General features: G+C 37.4%; 1 long non-coding RNA gene across 2 annotated transcripts in view; it reads left to right on the top strand.

The window, feature by feature from the left end:
• The window catches only part of LOC121674032, a 29,766-nt gene extending 23,661 nt beyond the window's left edge, over positions 1 to 6,105 (top strand). The window contains exons 4-5 of one of the 2 annotated variants that reach the window (XR_006019413.1): positions 503 to 694; positions 2,630 to 6,105. This is a non-coding gene — a long non-coding RNA (uncharacterized LOC121674032). Of the gene's footprint in view, positions 1 to 502 lie in introns of both variants that reach the window. The other variant, XR_006019412.1, reaches the window with a different exon arrangement.
• Positions 6,106 to 15,244: the final 9,139 nt, after the last annotated feature.

Genomic DNA, 15,244 nt, shown 5'->3' on the forward strand with positions numbered 1-15,244 from the left:
AGATTTTTCCCATTTATGTTTTTAGCAATGGTGGTGATGAAATTTGATGACATCACTAAAAAACACAGACAAACAAAAAAGAGTCTTCTTTTTAATGATGCAAACATAAGCAAACTTCTCACTTTGTGGATGTATTTAGCAACCTGGGCAAACAGGAACCTTAGATTCAGTTTCCTGCTCCTACATAAGTTGGAGAAGGTTGCTTGGACTCCTCATTTGTCAGCTTCTTATCTTCAGAGGAAGGAACCACAACTTGTTTCTCCTTTGCTCCTTCGCTGTTTTGTGGAACTAATTTTGGTTAAGTTTTACATTTGTCTGGGAAAACTTAGGGAAGTGCATCTGGAATAAACCACCTTCTGTCTTCAACACCTGATCCCTTGTGCTTGTGTACTGTGTCAGCTTCACAGTGGCCAATTTGTCACCTCAGTTTTGCTTTGGGTACATATTTCATTGCCCTTTATTTTCTTTACAGGTACAGAATATTGTCTTTGTTCTCTTCTAGGCCTACAGTGACCTGGACCATCTGAGCCACAAATATCTGTCACTGCTGTCACAGAGGTGCAAAGTCATGCTCCTCTATGGAAGGATACTCTCAAGGCAATCACTGATGCTGTCTGTTCCAGGCTTTTTTCCTCTCCTTATACATTTTAATAACCAAACCATTAACATATAGAAACATTTCATCATAATCCAGGTGAGAGGTAGCTAGAATTTTTTTTTAATTTGCATTTGTTCTAAATTTCAAAGAAAATATAAAATTGCAAAATCTCGACAGATGACTTAAGGAGATATTATTAATGGGAATATTAAACAATTAAAATAAAACCTTTAATGTAATTGAACAAAGTATTCATCCACCCTGCCAAATGGAGTGAGTAGTTATAGTTTTAGAGAGGACAGATGGATATGTGTTAAGCCATCTAGCTTCCTGGGTAGCTCAAGAAATCAGTAAGCTACCTAGAAAGACATGGATAACTGGACCTGTGGGATACTCAGGGCTAAATGATCCTAAAAGGAAGACATCTTTATTTCAACAGTATTTACAGTCACTCATTAGAGAAATTGATAATCATTAAAGAATTATCTTCAAGGAGAAAATACAATTCATGGTTTCATACTTTACAGATTCTCCCTGGGGATGATGAATTATTGGTAGTCCTGAGAAAGGCTCCTTCCTTTTCATTATCTCAAAGCAGACAGAGATGATGTTGTAGGTGATGAACATGGCTAAAAAACTGGTGAAAGCCCACTGTGACAGGGTGAGCAGCAAGGGTGGCTTGAATCTATTTGAGAAGGGCTAAAACACTCACTGGCTGTTCCAACTACATTAAGCAAGATTGCTAATAAGTACCTCAGTTTAAGGTAAAACTCTCTGCTTTAACAGAAGTGCTTACCACAGCACAGGTTCAAACCTTGATCAAACTTGATCAAACATTTGATCAAGGGAAACATTGTACAATGTGGATTTTATTTGAAAGTTTTCCTTGATCATATCACAACAAATTACATAAAATCTAATATAGGAGTTGATTAACAGGAAAAATCATAGGTCCATCAAGTGTAGTAATTATCTTGTAGAAATAGCTTGCAATGGATGCTTAAAGAATGTATTTGATTTCTTCTGAAATTCTGACTCTCCCCTAGTACAGTATTCCAGTTTCTGGTAATAGGATGTGCAAAGGGATTCTGAGATGAATGGGACATCTGATGTCTCAAGAGGTTTTTCTTTCATGGTTTCCAACTGTTGTCTGAAACTATTTGTACTAGTAGCATCCAAAACATATTCTGCAAGGACTTCTACTGTTATATCTAAAGATACTTCCCTTAGTTTGTTTTAAATGGGGTATTTGATATTTCACTTTGGACAGGTAATCCAAATTACATTATTGTCTTTTTTTAAAATATAATTATAATATCTAGGATAAGACCTTTGATTAGTTATCTTTACTTCAGGGCTTTTCCTTTGTATAGATTTGCATTTAATGTCACTTGCCCTTTCATCACTCAGCTACTCGACATTGTGTTCTTCTCATCTAAACTTAGCACTCTGAGTACCAAATACCTGGACTGAGCTAGTTCTACCCTCAGACAGGCATCTAAGAGAAACAGAATCAATCATTGGCTGGAAACACTCTTGTTTCACGCAGTGTTTTATAGCATCTCCATTAATTCATTTCTCTATAAGCCTCCTAAATCTGGGTTTCTTTTTTTGATATTTCCAACAAATTTACCCAGTAGAGAAATTAAGAGTATTGCTCTATGGTTTCCTGGGTCTCCCTCCTCACTACAAAATGCTTGAAATAATTTCTATTGTGTTTCTCACCTCCACTCTTTCGGTACTGAGGTCAATTTAAGCACTAGGTTACACACCACAGTGAGTAGTTTGGCAATTTCATATTTGAGTTCCTTTAGAGCACTTGCATGATCTGGTCCTGATGATTTGTCACTATTCATTGTATAGATTTGTTCTTAAACCTCTTCTACAGACACATCAATTTAAGAGTGTACCTTAGATTTGTCCCTCCATAAAGAGTAGTTCCAGGGTTGAAACCTCTCAAAGCTTCTCTGCAACAAGCATGGATGCAAAGAATTCATTTAGCATTTCTAACATGGACTGTTCTTCTTACAGCTGCAGGCCTGGTTGACTCCCTGGCAGGATTCCTGCTTCTGAAGTATTTGAAAAAAAAAAAAAAAAAAAAAAATTATGTCTTTAGTGTGCTATTGTCCAAAATTTCCTATCGCTTGCATTCATTTTGTGTTCAGGCTGCTACAGGTTATACTCTTTTCTGTTATCCTTTGTCAGAAAATATTGCACGTGACACACCAAATAAAGGAAGCAAACAGGTAGGATTTTGGGGACAGGGCAAGAGCTACAGTGACAAAAATACAAGACTTACCTATACTTAAACAATCAAGAACACCACCAAACATCATCCCTTGCCTACAGATATTGTGAAAAGGGTGAATTCTACTAAAGTGAGAATGATAGCTAATATTTTACAATTCCACTAAGGATCTTGAGGGAAAAAAGTTAATTTCCAATTTAAATATTTTTATCAGATTTGAGGAAAATTGCCTGATATTTCTGATGTCCACACTTTGGGGAAAGACCCCAACAAAGAGCAGTACAAATTTTTTGTTTCATTTTAACCATAAAGTGGTTTCAGCCCGAAGAGTTATTGCAATGAGCTTCATAATAGAATTAGTAGAAAAGTTTTATTGGTTGGCTTCAAATATTTGCATCCAGCTTTCAGTTCAAATTTACAGTTCCATTTGTATGTTCCCCCTTTCAGTTCATTGTCATCCTAGATTTTCAAGAAGTCTTCATTAATGTCGGCATCTTTTTGTTCTCCCTTTCTTTCTGTATTTTGTTTGGAGAAACAGAAAATAGCTGAGTGTAAGTGTAACTTTCTCCTTTCTTATTTGAATTCCACCAACTGGGCAAGAACATCCATAACTGGAAGGACTTCTGCTCATAATGCTGTTGTGTATTTGCTAATGCAATGACTTAAAGATTGCAGAAATAGTGCAAAATATATATATATATATATGAAATTGAGAGGATGGTTGAGGAAAAGCTAACTATGGGTTGCCTACAGATAGATCTTGTTGGCAGTCGATATTTAGGAGCAGGCTAGAAATTTGGAAGAGAAAGAGAACACAAAATGAAGTAGCTGGAAACAGATGTTTTCCAGCAGCTTTCTGCATATGCTGCTCACAGAACTCATTGTGATTCCAGTACAAGGACAAAGACTCAGGACAAAACAGTAAGGCACACAGATAAATCTTACCCTACTTTTCCCCATGGTCACTGAAAATTAAAAAAAAAAAAAAAAGCAAGTAATCTGAACCATAAGCTTCTGAGGTGGTCCACATCATCAACACCAACTGTGGATGAATGCAGGAAGAATGCTTCTCTACTCACCTGGAAATGTGGGTGCTTTTTGACATGGAAAACCAGACCTTTTTCAGTTTAGTGCTTCCAGTATATTTAAACAATTAAAACACTAGATTTCATACCCGAAAGCATATACTCTTGATTTTATTACTTTATTTTGCTTGAGAAAGCAATTGACCTGTTGGAAAAGCAGATAAAGTGTGCAGTATATTGTTGTTATTGGCCCTATTCTGTCTAGAGAACACTTTATTTTTAATTTTACTGAATATGTTTCCATATAACATAGAGTGTTGCTTGTGCTGCAGTGTACAATGTCTCAGCCCATATCCTTATAGGTCTCATAGTCTCATAGTCAGGAGTAACAAATTTGTGGATTCTATACCATAATATTATTTGCTTTAATGTTTAATCTCAGACACGGCGAGCTGTTTACAAGCATCTTAACTTGGCATTCTACAGATAGCTGTTTCTCCTGCTTACAAACAAGTTACATTAATGTAATGATTCTGCAATTACATAAAAAGATTACCAGACCACTTGAAAATCCCCTACTAGCATTCCCATTTATATTAGCATACTGTTCTCAATTAGAGTAATATACGTCTGATGATTCACTTTACTGCAAAACTTAATTTGGATTTCTTGTTAATCCACATTGTATCAGTGTTTAACACCAAATATAAATAAATGCCACTGATTTTTTTTTTTTGCCAGAAACAAAAAATAAAGTTAATCGGACTGTTTTGTAGAACAATTTTTATGTACCAAAGTTTATTATTTGATTGCTGCAAAATAGCCCACCTTCAGTAGGCACAGCACATCTGGTTTATTTTCTGAGAGGGAATAAATAAATTTCTGAGTTGATGGGTAACAGTGATGGTGACAGAGACATCAGTGGCATCCAGACAGTGATTGTCTCACTGCAGAGGAGAAAGTAAAGAACAGAAGAAAGTAAAGGTGCCCACATTTGCAGAAAGTTTTCTTTTCAAGGTGACCATTAGCTTTCACTGAGGATAAGCTTTTCATCTGCCTTCATCTGCAAAGCCAAGTTATTATAATGGAAGCCACCAACAGGCTAAGGAGGGAAGGAATTTGAAAGTTTGGTAGAAATGTATGTTAAAAATCTGTTTAAGACAATATGAAAAACTGCTCACGTACATACAAATAGGTGAAAATTCTTTTTCAGCTTTATTTACCTGAGAATGAATTTCAGTTTGAAGAGGCCTTTATGTCGTTTCAGGGAAAGCACCTAAGATATAAGCAATTTTCAACAAGAGTACTACACATTTGTCTTTATAACAATTTGTATGTAACAGCTTTTATGCAAATGATGCTAAAGTGGCACCTTTTTTCTAAATTGGACATTTTTATGGTTATAATTTTCTTCTGTAATAACAGCAAAAAAATGGTTGTCCCAGTGGAGTTGAGCATTTCATCTCTAGTGCTGTTTTGTGAAGTTGGAATGACAAGTTTCTTTCATTTGCGCAAAGAATGACAAAAAGAAGTATTTTTTGTCATTCTTGTCTGACTGGGTTGAGGCAGTTACACTTAGAAGCAGCACCAGTCCCCTGACACCAACCTTTTCTCTGCCATCAAGAATGGTATCATAAAGTCATAATAAAACTTAAAGGAACTAAAAAATATTGCTTTCTCTCTGTTTCTGCTCTTTGAAAGACATAAATCACTTTGTTAGTTTAAGTAGTTGCTGCTTTGGTGTGGTCTTTGGCATTGATTCACACTCATTCTCCAGAGGTCAGACAGGTGACTTTTACAGACCATAGTTTTGGATTTAATTAACTATGATATGAGAGAATTTATGTATTTCATGCAAACATTCCAAGGCATTAGTATAATAAACCAAGTAACATAGGCAGGTTCTTGTTGCTTAATTGACTATTCAGTTCTGCAACAGTGATATGAGAAATTCTGGGTCTTTAACAACGATTAAATTCTATCCCAGCTACTAATTAATTAGTGATCTGCAACCAGGAAACTTTATGATGGATGATTTTACCCCCATAAAGTGATAAATTGGTAGACTTTGAGATGTACAATAAGGTTAACAAAATCAAATTGAAATCTGATACTTCATCTCATAAAGTAAAATATCATAAAATATAATTAAATGTACTATTTAGTAAAAAATCCACAAATGTTTATTTGAATGTGAACAGCCAATAAATACTGAAGCCCCTTGTGTGTCTCTCTCTAAACTATGTAGGTAATATCTATACAACTTCTATATACAAACTATAAATTCAAAGTCTATTTTTAACCAATCTTCTGTTAGTACTGATTTTTATTTCTGCTACTCAAACATTCCCAGTAGTGATCCTTGGCGTTCTGCAGGCCTAGTGTGCTGTGTTTGCTGGGACAGAGTTAATTTTCTCCACAGCAGCTAGCATGGGGCTATATTTTAGACTTGTACTGAAAACAGGGATTATAGTACCAAAATGTTTGTGTTATTGCTGAGCACTACCTACACATCATCAATGCCTTTTTACAACATCAGTGCCTTTTCTGCTCCAGATCCCACCCCACCAGTGAGTGGGACGCCATGTGCAAGGAGCTGGAATGGGACACAGATGGGACAGATAACCCCAACTTACCACAAAGGTGCCACATGACATGATGCTCAGCACATAAAGCTGGGGAAAGAAGAAGGAAGGAGGGGGGTCATTGGACCGACTGCGTTTGTCTTCCCAAGCCACAGCTATGTGTAATGGAGCTCAGGTTTCCCAGTGATGGCTGAGCACCTTCCTGCCCATGGGAAGTGGTGAACGAACCTCAGTCTGTCTGTATATCCAGGGTTACTCCATCCCAGGTGCAGAATCTGTCACTTGTCTTTGTTAAAAGTTGGTGACTGCCCAGTCCTCTAATTTGTCAAGGCCTCTCTGCCTTCAAGGGAGTCAACAGCTCCTTGCAGTTTTGCATAATTAACTAACTCATTTATGTACCTTTGAGTCCTGTGTCCAAGTTGTTTATGAAGAAGTTGAAGAGAATTGGCCCTAAAATGGAGCTCTGCGGAACCCCACTGGTGACCCATTGCCAGCCTGAAGTTACCCCATTCACACTTGGGACATGTCGTAGAGCTAACCTTTATTATTGTAGTAATGAACTGAAAGGTTAACTTCAGCCCTTCTTTTTTTTTCAGAGCACTTATAGCCTAGACTGGTTTTCCGTAGAAATATAAGTGTTCTCTCTCTGCTCAACAGTTTCTGTCTTTGAAGTTCCTGTGTTTTGCATTGTACCTTCCATTTCAGCTATACAGTATCTATACATATAATTGCTGAACTGCCAGAGGAAAGAATGACTTGAGATATCCTAGAATTTCAGCCAAGGCAAAGCTTCAAAGCAATTAAAGCCATAACTGTGTGTGCAAAAGGAATTTCCTGAAAATAATGACTGGAGGAGGAGTTGATTATATTGATAACTATATTAGAATGTTAACACTGAAATTTTGCTTCTAAATCCCCAGAATAAAACTCAGTTCAGTTACTAACATTCCTATAAAGACATACTGGCAACCTGCATCCTCCTATCCCTGAAAAATTAAAAAAAAATCAGTGGATACAGCTGAGTAGGTAAAATGTTTTGTATGCTTGGGGCACTCCCACAGAAACCACATTTTTTATTTAATCATTTGGATTACTTAAATAATTTCACAGTATGCCATCTAATTTATAAATATCTGCTTATGAAGAAACACTTCTGGTATTATGTAGGGGAGGGAGTGGGTTAATACATTATTTACATTTTAGAAGCAGAAATATCTTTTTCTCGGCATAATATTAATTAATAAATACTTCATACATTTAATAGCGCCTTTCATCCAAAGACCTCAAAGCATCTCCAGATTTTTAAGATTGGGCAAGCTGAAGCAGATAACTACTAGGCAGCCCTTCCAAGGTCACTCTGTATGTTCCTGGTGGAGCTAGCAACGGATACTCTAGTGTGTTGACTAAGAATCCTGAAACCAACCCCTCTGGCCCACTGCACGGCATGAGCAAATCTATGTACACTAATAGATTATTAATGTTTTGACAATCTAATGGTTTACTTAGTTTGACATACCTTTAGGGCTTTATAATTAAGGAAATATGTGTTAACATTGGTATTAAAATACTTTTTTGTCAAATATTCAGTGGAATCAAGTTAACAGAGGCTTGCCTTACTGTCCCTGAAAACTAGTGAGGGAAATACCTCATATGGGATGTGGAATAAAAGGGCTGATTTCACATAAAAAGATTTTTTTTTTTAACTCTTCTAAAAGCAATGTTAAAAAGAGCTTAAAGCATATATTGAGCATCACTCAACAAGCCAAGCTTTAAAAATTATAATTTTAAATTTATTTTTAAAGTCCAAATCACCTCAGGCCTAATTGGCATCTGCACCATGGCCTCTTTGCACTTTTCTGATAACATAAAATAACCTGAAAGTGCGGATGTATGTTAATATACTCTTCTGTGATGGTCTAAGGAGATTTAGAGTCTGATAAAAATGTATTTCTTCAATGTTGCCTTCTATATTTGCTATTAATTTAGCTTAATAGGAAAAGTAAAGTTTTAAAAATCAGAGTTCTTCTGATAGTGTTTTTAGTTTCATACACTGTATTTCCATCTGACTGAAAGACCTTTTGGTGCAACCTCTGCTAACTGGAATGATCACTGCATCATGAATAATCAAATGAGAGTAGCCAACTGTGTCCAGGTCCAATTGTCTTCTTATTGTCTACAGAAAAAGCATCCTTTGGTTTTAGACTAATTTATAGTCCACTACCATAATCCCTGATAGTCTATCACCAGAAAACCACCCAAATTCCTCCTTTTTTTTTTTTCTTAAAATATTAAATGTTCTTTATTCATTCTTGTTTATCTGCTTACTGTCTGAAGCATGCATGACAGTTCACTATCCCTGTCATCCTGGTGTGTTTTGTGCTTCGTTAATTATAAAAATCACATGGTGATTACAAAGCCTTCATGTGCAAATCAGAAAACATGATGCACACAGTTACACATAGACATTTACCACAGTCATCAGTAACTGCAGGATCTCAGGAAGAATGCTCACAATTCCCTTTACAACATTATTTCTCAAAAGCATTCATTTCTTAGAGCAAGGTAATGGACTGAAGGAGGCGCAGATCCTCAACTCCCTAACCTTGGTGTATATTAGGAACAGCTCCTCTGAGATCAGTGCAGTTGCTCTGAATAAGCAGTAGAGATCAGAGTCTGGCTCAGGAACTTTGCATATTCACTATTAAACTTGGAAAAGGGAACCCCTGTCTGTCTCAATTTCCCAAGTGCTATCTGTCTGTTACAAGGCACACACACATTAATTGTGTGTTTTAAAACTTTGTTTGGTTGAACTTGTCATCCTAGGCTAAAATTGTGTGACCTAACTTGTAGTAGCTTTTGCAGTGAAGGTATCATTTACTGTTGAGTATATTTTACTGTGCTGTTATAGATCTTTTCACTCAACCAGCTGTCTAACATGTTGAATAGTCTTTCATCTTGTCAAACACTTCCATTCCCCTTTCTACAGCTTTCTCAGCCAGCATGTACACACCTAATCAATCTAATGCCACTGTCTCCAGACTTTAAAACCAAGAAGCACTGCCCAAACTACTTTTTTAAAGAGACAGTCATCCTTTTCTGGTAAATTCATCATCAAGAGGACAGATAAATTGTTAAATGAGAAGAAACACATCTCTGAAACTGTTACTCTAGGTCCAGCCTCAGAGCTCAGGTTCACTCACTGAATCTGTCATTCAGTAAAGGCTGTTGGGGGCTTCCCTTCACACTGATCATGTATATGTTAATGTAATTTAATTTAATAAACATCTTACACATGGAACTGAGTTTAAATCCTCTTGCTTTTGCTTACTTATACTTTTTTTTTCCATTTTTAGACAAACAAGATTAGTCTGTCTCAATCTGTTCAATGCCATTTTTTTTTTTTTTTTTCCTTTTCCTTATCCTTCATCAATGGGAACTCCATTAGTAGATTGATATTTACATCATACAGGAGGCAGGTTAAAAAAAAAAATCCATTGGCATTACTTTCAGGTGGCCCCTGCTATGTGGTATAGTATATACCTTACATAGTATGGAGTATTCATTACGGCTGTTTTTATTTTTATTACTTTTATTTTTATTAGATATATTACCTCCTGAGACTGTATGAAGTGAACCATGTCACTGGGTGAGATTACTACTCAGTTAATAGCAGTTCTGAAATCAGTCAATTGGGAACAGGCTATGTTGCAAGAACCTCTAAAATGTGGATATATGCGGTGGGGGACAGGGTAGCTTTCCAAAGGGGAGGGTTTTTCTTCTGTTGATGGATTCTCTTGTGGAACATTTTTCACTTGCATGCTCATTTCTATATGTACTTTTAGTTAAAACAGATAACAACAGCTGAAACAAACACGTTTATAGCCGGCAGGTACACTTGAAATAGAGGCCTGAACAAACAGGTAGAGGTGGGTGCTTTGTATTTTCAGTCTGATTTTGAATTACTAAGGATGGAGGGAGGTAAAGACACTTCAACCCTTAAGCCCCTTTGACATTCACGAAGTGCTAAAAGTCAGCTGGGGTCTCTGCTCTGACAAATTTGCATCTCTTTGAATATGACGCTTGAAAAGCCAAGCCGCTAGATTAAATTTTGCCATGGAGAAAATGAGAAAGGCTTCCATCTCCCAGGTCTACTGGGAGGATCTTTATGGTTGATTTACTTTTTTTAAATAAATGTTTCTTTATGTGTTTTCTCTAGTTTGTGTCCAGCCTTCCTCTATCATGCATGCTGTAACTTCTGCCAGTTATATCAGCCCACAGTAAGTCAAGCTGGGCAGAGCACAAGGTGAAAGAATATTTCAATCTAAACTGCATACCCATTCTGTGTTTTCTGATTAAAATTTGCAAGCAAATCTTGGAATAAACTATATCTGACATGACTTCTAAAATAATTTACACAGTTTATAAACCATGGGCTAAATCCTGCAAACCCTCCCTATGCCATTTGTATGCAGAAGGGCTTCAGGTTTGCAGGAGCGGGCCCTGCTATGTAGCTGAAACCTTACTGTAGAGGACAACAGGCAGAATAATGGTTATAGTGAAGCTACAAAAATAATAAACTGATTGCCCATTGAATAAAATTCACTAAAGTATGAATTATCTAATGAGCTGCTGCTGTGCTTCAGTCTGACTTATCCTGCATTAAGTTAAAAATTACACCACAGACTCCTGTGGACCCGCCACGGGGGGGGGGGGGTGAGGGCTAGTTTGGCACTCATTTAGGTGTAGAATTGTTTCAGCTAATGACAAATAAAAAGATGTTTGTAAGGCAAATGTTTCAAAGTTTATAGAAGCTTATAATATGGACTCTATTTATTTGCTAATTATTTATGGCAACTCCTGAATTTATAACGATGTCAGGAAAAAACTTTTCACAGATGTTGAATGTAAACATTGTTTTAATGTTCATTGATGAAATCCCAAGTACACTGCTGTTATCCTTGCATTATTAAATAAGTCTAGTGCTTGAAATCATACTAGATTTTACAACAAAATTTAATACCTCTCCCTTATATCTACATTTGCTACTACAGGATACTCATTATTTTTGGAATTTCTAAAGCAGAATAAACATTTTTTTTTTGTGAGCCAAGAGATGACTCCCTCAATGCTGTACTTTACTTTGTCTTTGTTTCCTCAGTGTATGTGAAATGTGTATATAATAGTATCCTACTCAGAGCCAGTAGGAGATATTGTGTGTGAAGGGTTTTTTTTTCCTCTACACAAAAATTGTTTGCAAGTTCTGTGCACAGCAAAAGCTATGAAAAATCACATATAGCTAGTTTTCCCTTTTTATTTTTATTTCCTTGCTGAGTTCTTCTAATTTTCTGGCAGATCACATTACATTAGAATGAAATGTGGTCTGTAGTTAGGACTTAGCAATGCATCCTGCAGCTTTAACTCAGTCACTTGGGTTCCAGTTTAGCCCAACATGTGTCTCTTGAAATAACTCAGGAGAACAGATTGATGATATACTTAGCTGAGGAATAACAGCATTGGAGACTGCCACTACTAAACAATTCAGTTATTAAAGGTATCTAAGCATCTGAAGAAAAAAATCCAACTTTCTGGAAAAAAAAAAGGAAAATATTTAGGAACCCAACAAAGCTTCTGTTGATATTGATGGGAACAGTGAGATATACAGAGCATTTTTTAAAGGACTAAAACTGGACTTGAAAGTCCAGTTACTGCAAATTGATCCTGGGGATCTTAACGTCAAGAATCTTACTATCATTGCAGGGTCTCATTCAGGTCTGTTTTCTTCAGATGTCACTACTGTGGTATTTTAGTTCAGATACAGACATATTCTCTCTTTAGAGAAGGCAATCATTTCCAGTAACTAAGTGGTTTGAAGCTTTTATATAACATTCGCTTACGCACCCAAATGTTCTCACACCTTTCAGTGTCTATTACTTTTGCTAGTTGTGTCTTCCCCTCTCAAATCCACCTGTTCTCCCAGCAGTCTCAAACCAGCGCCTGCCCTTGCTCACTCTGTTGCTCTGCACATTGAACCTGCCTATTCATTCATGCCATTCCCTGCTTTCAAAGACTGCCCTTATATGTGACATTTTGCTCCTGGTTGGAGACTGCAATCACCTCCAGGACTGTAGCGTACGAGTAGCAGTGGGACCTGCCAAATGCATCCTTGCTGAAGGAAGAAAGGTGCATCAGTCCCACTCAGGTATGCAGCTTCACAGAGCAGGCATGGTTTGGGTTGCAGCAAACCCCTTGCCCAAGCCCCAGTCCAGCTATTGTGGGGTGGTGACTCAATATAGCCTAGCAGATTGAGCACAGCCTAGATATTTTTGTTCTGAATTAGGTCCCTAGCTCCCTTCAAGTCCACTTCCCAGCTAGGATAATGACTTAGATGCCTTTTTCCAGAGAAAGAAAAAAGTGAGTGATCTGGAAGTCTCTGGGAAAAGCACTTCAAGACCTCATTTGAGTACACCCTTATGCAATGGATAGGAGTTTCTCACTTACAAATGCATCACCAAAGCAGTAGAAGTCAGTTTATTATTTAACCAGTTCAGGCTGAGTGGAGACTGGACAGTATTGGCACTCCATTGATTGTAAGTAAGAGTCAAGCAATTAATGAACAGAGTTTTCAACAACAGTCTTGAGGAGAGAGTGCAATGAGCCCAAATAGGTATGACTGAGGAGGTGTTGACAGAATTCAGAATAAGCCTGAAGACAAGGGCAATGAAAAGCAGGACATTCCCTTAACTGATTGCCAATGTCCACACATCACAAGTATTTTTAAATGCATGTGGATTAAACTTAACCTTTTGATCTGGGCCGACAAAGTAGTTTTCAACACTTATATGCTGCTTATCACCAGTAGAACATTTTACAGAGGAAGGCAAATGTCTCAAAAGACTCCTAGGAATTTCTGTGAGTGGTCATAAGTCATACAAAGAGGGTAAAGAAATATCTCTGATAGCCAGAGTCTGGAGGAACTACACAGATGTGTCTAGGAAAGGCCACTTTTGTGTCAATCGTAGCACAGAGCTCTGGTCAGAAATGGTCAGGCTTGGTGCTAAACTAGTAGAGTGGCACGTATACAGATGTCCAGGGTGGAGAAGTCTGGCTTGGAAACAGATCTGCAATGCACTTTGCTTTGAGGGGATCTGCTAAATTCTAAAGCTTATGGATTTACTTGGAATATTTTCATACTTACAGCTCTAGGCATCTTTCTTTATTTTAATGAAACCAGAGACAATCGAAAATCCACTTGATTCCAGGACTTCAACATACAGGAAATTCTCCTTTTTCCTGCAAGAATATATTCTAAAGGGACACACACATTTAGGACACATTTCATCCACCCTCTGACAGTTATACAGCTGTCTCTCCTTATCCAAGACTCTTTAAAAGATTAATTTCTTCTATAATCCCTACAGCACAGGTCAAAAAGAATAATAAAAACCCATAAGTAAATAATTAATAAAATAATAAATTTGTAATCCAATTAAACAACAACAACAACAACAAAAATCCCTCCAGATGCTCTTCGTGCTTGAGCTCTTAACCATGTTATATATTTGCTGCATTTGTCCTTCAGATGGCATGTTCTTTGGAGTACTGGCTTAATTTCTGATTCATTCAGCTAAGGGTACGTGGTCATTGTGCAGCAAAAAGAACACATAATAATACACAGATTAGCGATGGGTGCAGATACACACTCAAATCACTACAACTCTGAAGGCATACATGGTTGCTCACACATTTAAAATCACACATGTAAACAAATGAGGATAGACACATGCACATGTAATGCTCTCTTCATAGCACCCATCTCAGGGTTATGCAAATTGATCATGTGCATGTGTGTGTGTGTGAGGTACAACAAATACCCACAACTATAAATTAACTCTTTCCAAATAGTAAAAATCTTGCTATTAACACGACATGTTTAAATCCAAATGGACAAGTTTATGTTCCCTTCTCCCCCTTTCTTCCTCTTTCTCACTCCCTCACTCTGCCTCTCCCTCTCTCTCTCTCACTTTACCTTCCCAACGGCACTATTTTATTTCAGAAGAAAACTTATGAAAATTGTTGAAACACACACTACAAAGCATTTGCTTTTTTTTCCTCTCTTTTTTTTTTTTATTTCAGCAGATAGCCCCTAAAAAAGGCAGGGATGTCAAAGGCTTCGAGTCCCCCCTTTGACATTCACGCAGTGCTGAGAGTCAGCCGGGGTCTCAGCTCTGACAAATTTGCATCTCTTTGAATGTGACGCTTGAAAAAAGCCGGAGCTGCTAGATTAAATTTTTTTTTTTTCCATCGAGAAAATGAGAAAAGCCTCTATCTCTCCGCCGAGTCTACTGGGAAGATCTTTATTCTGATTCTTGTTAGAATTGTTTATCACCCTGACAGACCAGACTCGGACGAGATAAAGGCGCTGCTCCATCACGGGGCCTGACAGTGGTAGGACATGCAGAGAAATGAAAGGAGCAGGGGAAAATATTATTAATAGATGCCGACTTGATTTGCCTCTATGGCACGTCAAGGAAGGAAGGGAGGGGGGAGCCACGGCTTGATTGCAAGCCTATGAAGTTCTGTCCAAAAAAGAAGCTATTTTTCATTAAGTGATAGAAGGGCTTTTTTCATGTTCTTTCCTGAGGAGCTGATAACTTATGCAGTTTATTCTAACCCTGCTGATTTCTGTCAGGGAAAGAAAACTCCTGAAAGATGGCTCCAGCTCGTCCTTTTCAGAGAAGGAGGCTGTCTTGTCAAAAATGGTAGCAAGGCATTAAAGCCCTGGCCTTGA

The sequence above is a fragment of the Corvus kubaryi genome, unplaced genomic scaffold, assembly GCF_017639235.1.
Source record: "Corvus kubaryi isolate FWS band 111438036 unplaced genomic scaffold, C.kubaryi_AGA036_p1.0 66, whole genome shotgun sequence".
In the NCBI taxonomy this organism is placed as follows: Eukaryota; Metazoa; Chordata; class Aves; order Passeriformes; family Corvidae; genus Corvus; species Corvus kubaryi.